Source organism: Portunus trituberculatus, chromosome 47 (genome assembly GCF_017591435.1).
Source record: "Portunus trituberculatus isolate SZX2019 chromosome 47, ASM1759143v1, whole genome shotgun sequence".
NCBI lineage: Eukaryota > Metazoa > Arthropoda > Malacostraca > Decapoda > Portunidae > Portunus > Portunus trituberculatus.
Genome location: NC_059301.1, coordinates 16,869,754 through 16,884,845, shown reverse-complemented (window position 1 = coordinate 16,884,845; position 15,092 = coordinate 16,869,754). Strand labels below are relative to the sequence as shown.

The 15,092-nt window shown below is 43.8% G+C and overlaps 1 protein-coding gene across 14 annotated transcripts in view; it reads right to left on the bottom strand.

Annotated features, from left to right (window-relative positions):
• The window catches only part of LOC123520769 (tyrosine-protein phosphatase Lar-like), a 924,035-nt gene that overhangs the window by 526,850 nt on the left and 382,093 nt on the right, over positions 1-15,092 (bottom strand). The gene's annotated exons all lie outside the window — the stretch shown is intronic.

Sequence of the window (15,092 nt, the reverse complement as noted above, 5' to 3'; positions counted from 1 at the left end):
TTCATTAATTTAGATGTTTATCATTCTGTTCGCGCTCGTCTGTGTGTGTGTGTGTGTGTGTGTGTGTGTGTGTGTGTGTGTGTGTGTGTGTGTGTGTGTGTGTGTGTAAATTTTCTCTCTCTCTCTCTCTCTCTCTCTCTCTCTCTCTCTCTCTCTCTCTCTCTCTCTCTCTCTCTCTCACACACACACACACACACGCATCATATTTATTCACCAGTTTTAAAGTCACAACCCGCCCTGGCCTCCCTTCCGTCCACTCCTCTAATGTCTCAGTCCGCGTTGTGTGACGAGGTTTAATTAATATCTTCGCCTGTACTTACCGGGGTGTGATCAAGTGCCGCTCCAGCCACCCTCGCCCCGCACTCCTGGCTACCTAGTAATTATCCACGTGACATACCTGCCTCTCTTATCAAATATTTAGGGCAATTTTCCTGGCGGCGAGTTTTTAAGGGTGGTGTCTCCAAAGGAAATAATTAACCCGGGGCCCTATTTTTTTTGTTTCCGCTCAGCGAGTAACGCAAGGCAATCTGGGGCAAGAGTGGCGGCATTTTGTTTTCACGGCACTCAAAGCAGCGCCGCAGCTTTCGCAATGTGTGTGTGTGTGTTTTTTTCCTCCCAGCAAAACTATAACGAATATTTTTTTTCTCCAGATGCCGATAAATTTCGCAGTGTTCCAGTGTTTAACTTCTAAATTATTTATTGGTAAAGTAAACTGCTATGCATTCATAACAATTTGTAAAGCATGTCTTCTTGTTGCCAAACTGATCAATATAAACAAATTGAATAAATAAAAAACAGATACATAAATAAATAAATAAATAATGTGATGATGCTTTATCAGCATTCCTTTTCTTTTTTTTTTGGCTTTTTCCCCACGTCGTTCCCGCCGGTCTGCACTGCCCAGCCTGCCCTCACTCAACCAGTGGCGCACCAGTACAGCCTCCTACCCCACAACGCCCCATTGGCCTCATCCATTTTAGAAGCTCTTTTCTTTCCTTTTTACATCCTCACTTTCTGCCCCACGCCTTTTGCCTTCCTCTCTTGTTCCTCGTTCCATGTCTCTCCTTTCCCCTTCCCCACGCTCCCTCTCAGTCCCCCTCTGTCTCTGCTCCAGGGTCACCAGCGACAGAGGACTACCACGGCAATCTGCAAATGGAGTAACTAATGCCGGGAAGGAGGTTGTATTCAGTCGCTGGGTGACCCGAAGAGAGGCTGGCCAAGGTGAACGTCTCGCTCTGATAAATACTTTGGAGACTTTCTTGCGCTCCATTCCTTCCTCCTTTTTCCCTTAACCATGGACCTATTTTATTATCTTTTCTCCTCCGGGGGCTATTTCATGCATTTCATTGGCACTTTCATACATTTTAGTATCAGCCTTACCGATCACTTGGTCAATGTATGGGCACGTCTCATCTGCCAGTAATCACGACTTCCAGTGTGTAATACGACAATCTTTGCCAAGCGGAAATGTAAGACCAAAGAAAGCGTACCGGGCGTCCCTCCCTCTCCCTCCTCCGTTTCTCCCCAATTCTCATTAGAGAAAATCTCTTCCGAGACCTTCCACTATCCACTTCTTTTTCTCCCTTTTTGTGCAGGTTTCTCTTAAAGCCCATTTACATACTGCCGATGTGAGCGTGACGCCGAATTTGTCAGTTCAGCCACACTGCTACACCAAGTTTACTGTATATCTATAGTCCATCATGTCTCCATCCCTCCCTTATCCTATGCCAGCATTATGACGAGTATGAGAAGACTTGTGTACTTGAGAGAGAGAGAGAGAGAGAGAGAGAGAGAGAGAGAGAGAGAGAGAGAGAGAGAGGGAGAGGGAGAGGGAGAGGGAGAGAGAGAGAGAGAGAGAGAAACAGACAGATAGACAGCAGCATCACTGACCTTTTCTAAAACAAACAAAATCTACGCCTTTAATTATTCGTAGCGGCAAGGTGTGAGTCAGATCATTATCGCCGTACACACCCACTACCAACCCCACCCTCCACTCACTCCCCACACCCCTACCATCACCGACATCCACCCTGTATATTAACTCTGCCACCCTCCCCTCCGTCCTTACTCCAGGTACATACCTCTAGTCCCCATCTCCCACTTCTAGCATCAGGCCGCCACCGCCACGCTTCTCCGAGGCCTAACACCACCTCCGCATCAATTCACTCTTCCTCCCAAGGGCTTTCCACAGAACGCCCTTCCTTCCGGCACATCCACTCACTCCAGGGCCTTTGAGTCACAGTTCGACAGCCTAACACGCCCTTTTGTGACCAATAAGTGTAGCTCTCCATCCCTCGCGTCTCTTGTGCAGACCTTATATACACAAAGCCAGGGATACACACACTATAACTGTTCAGCTTGCCACCCATATACGCACACACCCACTAACACTGTTCGTTATATCAATTCACGTTCCTGCCGCATACATGACAGTTTGAGAGGTGCAAAGGTTTTCACCCATCAAGGAAAAGTTGGTGCCGTCCAGCAAGAGGATGAGGTGGTAAGGGTGTTGGTTTTTTCATAGTTCAGACTGTTAAGGTTTTCATGTTCCCTCACCGAAGATAACAGCTGGAGTTCACACGTCTGCTACCTATTTCTAAAGATCGTATATAAATTACTTATGTGGACTCTCTCCCTCCTTCTCTCTCTCTCTCTCTCTCTCTCTCTCTCTCTCTCTCTCTCTCTCTCTCTCTCTCTCTCTCTCTCTCTTTCGGTGTCTCACCACACACTGACCACTATTTCTATGTTGCTCCTCTGCTAATCGGATTACATAACCAAGTGAGCTTTCCCGTCCAGGTCGCGCCGCCACACACTCCATGGGCATCCAATATACTGTTTCTCATAAATCCCTTCTCGAGCGGTTATATCCTACTTTTATATGCATGTGTCCGCGTCACCAGCCAGGGTGTTATACAGTCGGCAACAAGCATGAACAAGTCAGATTCCTCAGTTGCAGATCCGACAATCATGATCTTTATTGATTTTATTCCTGTATTTTTTTATCACTCTCATTACTATAGCCATTATTATCGTTGTAAAACTAAAGTTACTCCTCATTCTTGATTTTTTGTTTCTCGCATGGATGAATACGAGTCACCGAAAAATTCTTCATCAATTTGGTGACCTATAATCTTATTAGTTTCTAAGAGAGTGAATTCGTGTGACATTACAACATAAATGCTTGGCATTACTAATATCGGCAGACTGTCTCGCTCTGGTTCGTGAGTTTAAGCTGTTTACTGGGAGGTTAGTGCTGTGGCTGGAGCGTCACAGTGGTGAGTTGGGTTCTCCCGGCTGACGTTCTGAAGAGCATCAGACGTGGTGGATACCGGAACTTAAGCCAACAAACTTTAACTTTATAAGTTTCATTGCTTCTTTTAAGCCACACCAATGCAACATTTTCTATTTTATTTTCTAAATGTCACTGTTGTGGTGCTTTCAGTCTCTTTTTATTAACTTTTCAATCACAACGCCCATTTACTGATTAATTTGACGGAACTGAGACTCACAGCTAGAAGATCAGCAATCGTGTGAAAAATTTAAAAGAGAATTTCACAAGAAATTTTCTGAAGCGATTGATAAAATTCTACATTACACGTAACGTTATCAATCTCGCACTTGAATATTATTTATTTAATTTTATACTTTCAATCTTACGCAACAAAATGGCAGTTTCTACGTTAATAAACCATCATGACAAAAGAAGCGTTAACATGGAAGACGTTTAACACGTTCTGTACACCACTGGAAAAGTACAAACGTGGTCACCTTGCACAGTACTTGCACCTACTCCTACTTGAGCCTCCACTCTCTTCCCTCCTCCAAGATAGTCCACCCTTACTCGCCAACCAGCATAGACGACCGCATCTTTTCCCCAGCGGCCTACCTCCTTCGTATTTCCCAGTGCAGTCCAGGTACACATCTCTCCTCCCACCACGATCCACCATCCGCCCCTCCTCCAGGCGCCATCCACCTCCCTCCCTTCCCTCAGGTCATTATCCAGGGCGGAAAAGAGCATTCTGTTAGCACGGCGCACAGGCAGCTTTAAAGGTAGCAGGTCGCCTGGCCCGTGCATAGACCCCACTCACTTAACCTTTCCCCTGTCGCCGTGAGTCACACCTCCACCCAGCCATATCTTAGTTCAGAGTAACTATTTTCCTGACTCAGCTCTCTCTCTCTCTCTCTCTCTCTCTCTCTCTCTCTCTCTCTCTCTCTCTCTCTCTCTCTCTCTCTCTCTCTCTCCTGGATGACAAAACGGCAGTATTGACTCCTGATTTTTATTTTTTATTTTGAAAAAAAACAACATTCATAAACTGTCAACCATTTATAAATCACATGAACGCAATTTAAATTCATACAAGTATGTATTTCCAAGAGCAGGTACATATATGTATATATTCACCTCCGACCGTAACTTTTTAAATGTATGGGGAGAGAATTATTATTTGCAAAATGTTAAGCGCACAAACCTGACGCGTATATCAAAAGAACACAAATAATAACAACAAAAACAGAAGAAAGAAAAAAGAAAAGGAGGAACTATAAAAGAAATACTGCTGATGATCAAAAGAACTCCTCCCCCTTGTCGTCGTCGTCGTCCTAACAACAGCACTGACAATAACAGTGCACAGGAAGTCAGGGCAACGCTCCGCCACAATCACCGGGACTCTTCCCCTCCGCCGCCCTCCACCACTCGCCGCCCGTCTCTATGCACGAGAGTAATCTGGGCGCGTCACGCTCCGTCGGAAACCTTGCCCGCTCCTGTAAAGTTAATTATAATCCCCCTAACAAACTAGGAAACTGCAAGGCGCCGCTGCTGCTAGCTAAGGGTAATGGCGCAGCGTGAGGGTGAGCCGGGAAGGAGGGAGGAGGAGGGAGGTAGTGTGGTGAGACAAAGTGAAGGTATTAATTCTGGGAGAGAGGAGGAAAAAGGTGATTGGAGATTACAGAACATTTATATATACTCGCTATCTCAAGTATACTATATGGAAAAGAAAAGTACGAATAAAAATTTCCTTCTTTACGTGGATATGATATACGCCATTTAGTGATGAATATGATCAGAGTTGTGATGACTGTAAGCGGGTTATATTCTTCATGTCTTTCTATACTTATTCGTTTGCTTTCCCAATTCCCGTATTAAGAAAAGCTTTGCTCTCTCAAGACGACTAATTTTCAAGGCTCTAGTTGAAGAAACTCATGTTTTTTTAAGGATATATTTATGAATATGGTGATGGATTAGCAAGATTTCTACTTGATCATAAGAAGAAACTGCCTGGAAAACACTGCTAGTCATCTACGAGGAATTACAAGATTGTCGCGGTGAGAGAGCAAGGCGTTTCTGAATATGGCCGTCATTTCTGTCAAAGTAAGCAGATTTCTTTTCCAAGCAATGCATCGCCGTGATCAGAATTGGCAAAAAAAAGAAAAAGGTTACTAGAGACAATATAAATTAGAAAAAAAAAGATGGAAGACAAACAAAGCAAAACAGTTAACTACTCCATATTTCTGCTTTACTACACAACGCTAAATATATTGGTTCATAGTTTTCGAGTCACACCATCCCAGTCCCCGCCTTCGTCACCCCACCTCCCCAGTCCCAGGTCCTCTCGAAGGTCGCTCTCCTTTGTGCGGCATCGCGGTGTTAATGCTGAAAATAAAATACGCTATATATCCTATCAATAGTGGCCAATTTGTAGTTTTATGAACGCTGTTTTTCACTCCAAAATTGCTTCTCTCTCTCTCTCTCTCTCTCTCTCTCTCTCTCTCTCTCTCTCTCTCTCTCTCTCTCTCTCTCTCTCTCTCTCTCTCTCTCTCTCTCTCTCTCTCTCTCTCTCTGCTTTAATGGTACGGCCGGCTTCCTCACGCGGGGATCTGCTGATGGTAATGCAGTACCAGGGACGTCCTCTGTTCCCTCCCTGCGCTGGGATCTCTCCAAAGTTACCTTGAAGTAGTTCTAAATGATAAACCAAACAACTGATACAATGGTACAGAGAGAATCGATCACAATAATTAATTATATAACATAGTGTGGATCATAAAATAGAAGAATCACTTTCATTTATTTACTTTTATATAACGCAATCATATGCTTTTTATCGGTGCAGCTGTTGTAATTTTCATATTCGAGTTAATTAATTATATCGGAATGGCAATTGGGCACGGGAAAGAATTCTGCAACGAATAACGTATCGAGGCAAGTCTATCGTGTAGGTAAAGTGTCAATTTCCGTGCAGGGTTTGAAGGGCAAGCAACAGGGAGGAGCAGCATCAGTCAGTGGCACCAGTTTTAAAGGGACTGGACGTGGTCTAAAACACTGCGACCACTGGCAGAGTCCACACAAACACCATTCATTCTCTGGGAGATAAGTGTGGACTCTTTGCTATCATTTATCATTATTTCTCATCGTTATTCATGTTTCTTGGGGAGTGAGTAAAGGCCAAACGAAGAACAACAACTTTAGAAAACGATAAGGTGGACAATCTCAATCATTCATACTTTTCTCTGGTAAACTCTGGAATTTCCTGCCTGCTTCTGTATTTTCATCTCCCTATGACTTGATTTCTTTTTAGAGAGAGGTTTCAAGACTTTTGTCACTGACTTTGGATAACTCTTATGATCTTTAAAGGAACTGTCAATCCAGTGGAATTTTTTTTGTTTTTCATTTTTTTTGCTCTTGGCCAATTTCCTCTCCTGCATAAAAATAAATCATGGTTTAAAGCTCTTGGGCATCATCGTCTTCTTAGAACTGAGATTGTCATTAGAGTCCAGTTTCTTTCATTGCAGCTTCGAAGAATCTTTTGATATATGGCATAATTCTCTTATTAATGTTGCCCAGTAAATATATTCACTTAAACATATAAAAAAAAAAAATCTTGCATTAACACACACATATGCAAAATAAGTATCAATCTTCGTTCTACTTTTTTTTTTAGCTCATATTTCCCTTATGTCCCTGCTTCTATTCCTCTCCGTCGTACACCGTCTCTCCTCACCGCAGCAGTCCCCAACACCAACAATAACAAAACACTACACACGCATCAATGAAGACCGCCCCATCTCGTCCTTGCTGAACTTGGACTCACTCACCCCACCAGGCAAGTTTGTCTGCACCTCACGGCAACACGACTTCTACAACCGCCCCCCACCCTTGCTTCAGCCCCGACCCCGATCCTCACCTTCACCCTCACCCTCGTCCTGTTGGGCCTGCCAGTCTCTCACTAGCCCTCTCCTCACCAAACGTCTCCATATTCATGCTGGCTAAGTTCATATTGCCCACCGTATTTCTCTCTCTCTCTCTCTCTCTCTCTCTCTCTCTCTCTCTCTCTCTCTCTCTCTCTCTCTCTCTCTCTCTCTCTCTCTGTCGATACACACACACACACACACACACACACACACACACACACACACACACACACAAACAAACACCGGCACTTTCCCCTCACAAAGTTGGGGCAAATCCGGGATAAGTTTCAAACCCTGGCCAGGAGAGGGGGCAGTCGTCGGGCAAAGGAGAAAAGAGTGTTCGCCGTCGCTCTCCCCCCATCAGTCTTTTTCGTCTCCGTACTTTTTAACCCTGCTGGCAACAAACGCTCGTCCCCTTCCCTGACGCTTTATAAAGTGAAAAATCATTGCAAGAACAATCCGCCATTCAGAGCGTCCAAGGATTTCTCCCAGCAAACCTCGTTCTTTCCAGCCTTTGTCACTTGCGTCTGTAAACTGGAAGTCTCAGGGGTGTGAGAATGAGAATCTTGCCAACAATGAATTACATCAGTAAACTCTACGGTTCTGGCATTTCAGGTTTCATTTACTTACTATCAGACAAACAAAACCTACTCATAAACGACTGACGCACGCACTCACGCGCTTACACGCACACACACACACACACACACACACACACACACACACACACACACACACACACACACACACACACACAAAGCAAATGCATAAAAAATGGGCAGGAGTCTGCGTCTTTCCTCTTCTCCTCTTCTTCCTCTTTCTACTCCTCTTCCTCCACTTTAAGAACAAAATAAATAGTTTCTTTTACTTATTGAACAGTTTATTGCTGTTCTTTTATTTCACTTTATTCTAGCAAAACTCATTATTAACCCCTTCAGTACTCGGACGCATTATTTGAGTACGATTAGTGCATTTTTATTGACATTAGGGTCAATGGATGTCAGAAGATTAATGGGCACAGTCTTTACTATTTAAATCCCCCCGCATAAGTTCGTGCAGTTGAATCAAATCGGCAAATAGTAAACAGAATTAAAATGGAACCGCCTCCTGGTACTGAAGGAGTTAAAAATCGTAATACACGTTCCTTTTTATCTTATTGGGTCACAGAAATAATAAATGCCCCTCCAACTCACCAATCCGGGCCCATACTTAACCCACACCTCCAACATTCTGATCCTTCTTTCCACCATGTACTGTACAAGCCAAGTCAGATTGATGAATTAGGTCACACTGCCAGCCGCTCAACGCAATGACTCTTGTACCACGATAGGTCACGTCAACAGTACACATCACAATAGCGCGATGTATACAGGTAAATACATCGCAGGCGGTGAATAACTCCATTAAGAAACCCACCACAACAAAGCCATCCACTGGTGTTTGGCCTCAGCTCAGTGTCTCTCCGTCCCTCGCGCCCTAAACGAATTAAAATACTCGGTAATTATCATAATGGATCTGTACACACAACACCTGCTGGAGAATCATTCCGGATCAATGAAGACACACACACACACACACACACACACACACACACACACACACACACACACACACACACACACACACACACACACACATTCTGCCTCTCTCTCTCTCTCTCTCTCTCTCTCTCTCTCTCTCTCTCTCTCTCTCTCTCTCTCTCTCTCTAATGGCGACGTTTTTTCATGTGTATTTTCCTTTCGGCAATACCTCGTTTTCTGCAATAGTAAAACAACTGAGCACAAACAAAAATAATAAATAAAAACCGCCCCTTTTCTATTTGTTTATTACGAAAGCGCTTGGCAAACGTTATAACATTTTTTCCCTCGAAACTACGTAGTTTATCCCTATAAAGTATTACTATCATACTGGGAGGGGCGTCACAGTCCTGAGAGGGGACCGTACTACCACCACCACTACCCTCCACTATCGCCAACACTACCACACCTTCACGCTGCACTAACGCCACTCCGTGCTTTACGCTTTCAGTTAATTATTCTCGAGCTGCACGCTGGAAATTATTACCCAGCAAAAAATGTGGTGGAAGGCGCAGACCAACGACGGCAATAAACACTTGCTCCCGACCAGCCGTGATAGCCGACGCGAGGCAATTGTTTCAATAGAAAATTGTTACAAACACAGGCAACCATTCAAGCCGACGCCTGCACACACACACACACACACACACACACACACACACACACACACACAGACACACACACACGGTGACTAAGCCCCAAGCTAACCTTAACACCGTGACCCTATAAACCCAAAAACAAAGACCAAACAATAATGATGTCCTCACGATTCCTTTTAAGCTTCATGCAATCACCCTTTACAAACGGACATCAACACAACACCTTCACTCTTCCAGTAAGCCACTTATAACAAGAAAGAAAAAATTTCCTGATAGATTTCCCAATTCTTGACACTCTGAATGGCAACAGAGAACCCTTCACACTGTGGCATTTCTTAAACCAAACGTTCACACCGCCCTTTCGTCAGTAATGTAGGAGGTCATTTTGAAATGCTACTGATTATATTCCATCGAATCTCATAACATTTTCATGCAATACTACCCAGCGCGTGCCGGTTATCTGCATGCCTGGAGCTGCACGACCCTCACGCCAGGCGCCGGGTTGATGTACATTCAATAGCTACAGTCTGCAATGAGGCGACAGCCATGCACATATCGGAGTCTAGAACCATGAAATTACATATATTTTACCTATACATATATTCAATACATTAAAGATACTCTATCTGAAATATATGTTCCAACATATTAATATGAAATGCATTTAATACACTGACTCTGAATTACTTTAATGCCCAAGTCATTCCGGAAGATGAAAATATAACAGTGACACATTTAGAATGTATCCAGCTTTTACGAATATATTTCCCCGATTATAGCACTTAGTGTGTCTAGCAGGTTTATTTTTCAACGACAACGTATTGCATAGCTTAGCAAAACACTGAAAAACATTATTCTATTTGTAATCTTAGCAATGATACATGCTGGGAAAATTGTAATTTAGTCTAGATGCGAATGGTTTGTTACAAGCTCTGGATATAAAACATGTACTGGGAAAGGGGGAAAATAAAAAGGATGTGAAGGTTTACCTTCAATGTAAACTTTTGAAGACCTAATGAAATCAAACATTACACGATAGAGAATATTTCTTTGCTTTCTAAATATATCTAAATGACAAACATACAAAAGACCTAAGGCACCACACCACCTGGCAATGGAGTTCACACCAGACCAGCTCACGACAAGCGTGGCAACAACAAACACTTCTGCGCCAAGACTCCCTAACTCCAGGGATAACAAATGCACCCCGCCATCTCCGCCGCTCCAGATGTTTCTAAAACTGGTTTACAATTTACGATTCCACTTCAGACCGAGTGCGTCAGCCGGCAAGGACATAATTAGGAGCTGCCGAACGCAAAACACAGGCCTCGATTCATGCCAAGAAAACCACCGCGGGATGAGACGATAAAAGAAGGTGTGTTTACAAATTCATTAAAAAGCAAGAGTTTGTACCCATGACCCAGGATCTTCAAACACGAGCGATACTGTTCAGGGGAATGAGGCATACCTCAGTGAACACTATACACTACATCTCATACTCCTCCCTTCCCTCTGCCCCTGACACACAACACACACTCAATGGCCGAAGGCAATAAACAATACAGGAGGGTCGCGCACCACCTCACACCGGCACCATCGCCAATAACACGTGCCATCCGACTAGTAATAAATAGCGCGCCTTGAACCACCGCAGGCTTGACGAAGGAGCGACCGTGCAGAGGTGTGGGGCGGCAGAGGATGGAATGACTAAGCAAGAGAGAGAGAGAGAGAGAGAGAGAGAGAGAGAGAGAGAGAGAGAGAGAGAGAGAGAGAGAGAGAGAGAGAGAGAGAGAGAGAGAGAGAGAGAGAGAGAGAGAGAGAGAGAGAGAGAGAGAGAGAGAGAGACCGGGACAGAGGAACAACGAAGAATGATTGGATGATGTACATACAAACAAACACAGCCGTACATACACACAGGAACAAGAACAAAGAAATGCAGACACACAAACACACAAGGAATGGGAACAACGCAGAAAAAAGATTAAACAAAAAGAAGAAAAAAAAAACAATAGAAAAAAGAACCCTCAAAAGAGTGACAGAGAGAGAGAGAGGAAAGAAAAATGACAAATCTAGTTTAAAAAAAAGGACTGGGAAAAAAATGCATTTACAGTAACGTGAAACCAATTGAGATTCGAGATTTGAATGTAAAAGACAAAAACAAATAATGATAGCACGCTCTCTCTCTCTCTCTCTCTCTCTCTCTCTCTCTCTCTCTCTCTCTCTCTCTCTCTCAAATAAACTAACAGAAACAGGTGTCAGGGAGAGAAAAGTGACCTCACACCACACACAGGGAAGGCAACCCGAACCTTGACACTCCTGGCCGGTCCACTCCATCTCCTCCCTCCCTTCCTCTCCCATTCCCTCCCTTCCCCTCACCGCCACCAACCTTTTAACAGGTCATCTCTCCACTCGTGACTAAATTGTGAAGCTCTTATACAAAACTCAACTTCACAAACAATTCATTTGGAGCTTTTATGTTCAATCGTTAAAAGTGCAAGATGAACAGTCATGTGTGTGTGTGTGTGTGTGTGTGTGTGTGTGTGTGTGTGTGTGTGTGTGTGTGTGTGTGTGTGTGTGTGTGTGTGTGTGTGTGTGTGTGTGTTTCACTGTTTGATCTGCTGCAGTCTCTGACGAGACAGCCAGACGTTACCCTACGGAACGAGCTCAGAGCTCATTATTTCCGATCTTCGGATAGGCCTGAGACCAGGCACACACCACACACCAGGACAACAAGGTCACAACTCCTCGATTTACATTCCGTACCTACTCACTGCTAGGTGAACAGGGGCTACACGTGAAAGGAGACACACCCAAATATCTCCACCCGGCCGGGGAATCGAACCCCGGTCCTCTGGCTTGTGAAGCCAGCGCTCTAACCACTGAGCTACCGGGTGTGTGTGTGTGTGTGTGTGTGTGTGTGTGTGTGTGTGTGTGTGTGTGTGTGTGTGTGTGTGTGTGTGTGTGTGTGTGTGTGTGTGTGTGTGTGTGTGTGTGGTAGTGGTAGTTTAGTATGTCTACTCTAATGTGGCTCCTGGGTCTGGCTTTGAATGGTGTTGGAGGGAATGCGTGGTTCTCAGCTATTGAGGAAAACCATGAGCTATCTTAGAAATAAGTGCGTTCATCAACAGAAAACAAGTGTTATTTACATCAAATCAATTACTTTATCAATAAGCTACAGCATGTTTTAAATCTGGGAGCCATTTTGCAGTAGACAGACAATAGGAGCTAATGCCAACTAGAAAGCGAGAATTTGAAGAGTGAGGATTAAGAAGACATCCACCTCACTACACCCAAACAGCCTCCATATATAATGATAATGTGGAAATACCTTACATGAAGAATACACGAAAGGAAATTGAATTGGAAATCGTATTGAATTTGCTACCTGCCTCGTCACAAAGGCCGCCATGAGATGCGAGAAGGAAGAGGAGGAAGGACTCATGTATACAAACCCTATCTGATTTCCACCGAGAGATGAATGAACCTGTTTTCCTACAGCATGTAATGGCCACTTGTATATATGCATGTGTGCGGTGGAGCAAGGGATGGCGACACTTCAATATACAGTGATATACTTAATAGCATAAACTTTTACAATACAATATACACGGCAAGGAATATTATAGTTATTTATTTACTGATTATATATTATTTCCACACTTTCCCCTACTACGGATCTCTGTTTTCCGTCATCACCACCTCTGCCCTCCGGCCTACTTCCGCTTCTCTATGCAACGCCGCCTCTCTCACTAAGTTCTCACGCCCCCAGCCAGGTGCGCCACTTTCCATCCCTCCGTCAACGTTTTACCAGTGCAAACTGATGCAAAAAAAGGGTAGGGAAAAGAGAGAGAGCGAGAGAGAGACAGAGAGAGAGAGACAGGGGGGAAAAAACTGCGGAACATACACGGCGACATTCATTTTCGCATCAAATTAAAGCGACATCAACAGAGGAAAATTGACTATGGTCCAATAAGTTCTTCAAAATGCCTTTTTTTCACCCTCGCTGTATTGACTGGCGAACAGCGGCACACAGGCGGCCTTTGATGGAGAGGCGGCAGGCACAGCGTCACCATTCGCTCCTATTACTGTCTCCCTCAACGGGGCAATATTGTCTCTTTCGGCGAGCCTTATTGTGCCTCTCCGTCCTGGCCCACTGCAACTCAATCTCAACCTTGCTCCTGCTGGGTGTTTGTCTTTTTGTTCATGTTTGCCCAGGTACTCTCGCTCGCTGGTGCATCAAGGAGGTCCCGTCTCGTCATCCGTAGCAAGACATTGGTTTTGAAGCAAAATTGTTGTTGTAATTGTCGCTGTTACTTTATTGTCATCATTATTACTAATAGATTATAATGTGTGTGTGTGTGTGTGTGTGTGTGTGTGTGTGTGTGTGTGTGTGTGTGTGTGTGTGTGTGTGTGTGTGTGTGTGTGTGTGTGTGTGTGTGTGTGTGTGTGTGTGTGTGTGTGTGTGTGTGTGTGTGTTGCGCACGCGAGTGGACTGAGCACACTCAGGGCATACATTTTCACTATTAATGTTTATTATGAAGATGTCTGTGGTGGTTCCCCACTGACAATGACCTTGCAGTGCCTACTTTCTCACCATTTTCTACCAACCTTTATCTTTCAATAGTGAAGTAAAATATCAGTTTTAATCGACAGTAAATCTATCAACACCTGCTTTAAATTTACAATATCCCAAAACTGCAAACCTTCATGTATCATTTTTTGTAATCGAATCCAAAATCAGTCATGAAGGTATTTCTACGCCAGGTATAATAACTATATGAACCTTTTATCACATCCAGCACCTCTCACAAGCATTTCAAATAACTACAGTGGCAATGATTATTTTCATGCAGGAGGGAAACCAGCTTAGGACAACAAAATATTTAAAAAAAGGATCCACTTGAAATGTTAATAATGCTGAAAATAATGACGGTCGCAATGATTATGTTATGGAAGAAGAACCTGCTTTATCTGGTGCCGTCTGTGTATTTCCTCCCACACAAATGCTACATGAAACACAGGGCAATTGTAATCGTAAAGAAGGTTAACTGGACAGTAAAACAACGGGAGCAAGGTCGTGCTTAGTGAAGAAATTATGTTCCAAGCACTACACAAAAGAGATGAGCACGGCCAGGCGTCAGCTGTTACTGCTCGGGGTAAAAACTGAAATGTGTTAGGTCAGAATTACTTGGCCGTGTTTTAGAGTCCAAGTGCGTCCTTCCTCTGCGCCTTTACAGGGATAATGAAAACAACAATATGGTCGGGGATGCTTCACTGCTTTTGGTCAATCAGGAGGAAAGGAATGATAAAACGAAGTGATAATCTTGGTAGAAATACTGTAATACCGTATCTCCACCTTACTGTTTATGAGTGAGCTAATAATTCTAACTTTAACAAACTACACTCCATAAATCTCCATCCGTATCTTATGTATCTTCAACAATATTACTCAGGTCATCTATCTTGGCACCACTCCATATAGATGCTTCTTATGAACCTTATGAGTGTCCAAAGAGAAATGTGATACGTAATTATTCAAAACACTCCATCACATTTACAGAACTCCAAGCAGGTTTCGATGCACCAAACGTGTAAGTAAGCTACCACGAAGACAGTAACAATAAATCACCACACTCACTGCTCACCTAAAGACACAAAACCCATAAATTCATCCTCGTGGCAGTGGTGGCACGTCCTTGCCCTCTGACATTCTCAATACCGTCAGCAGCGG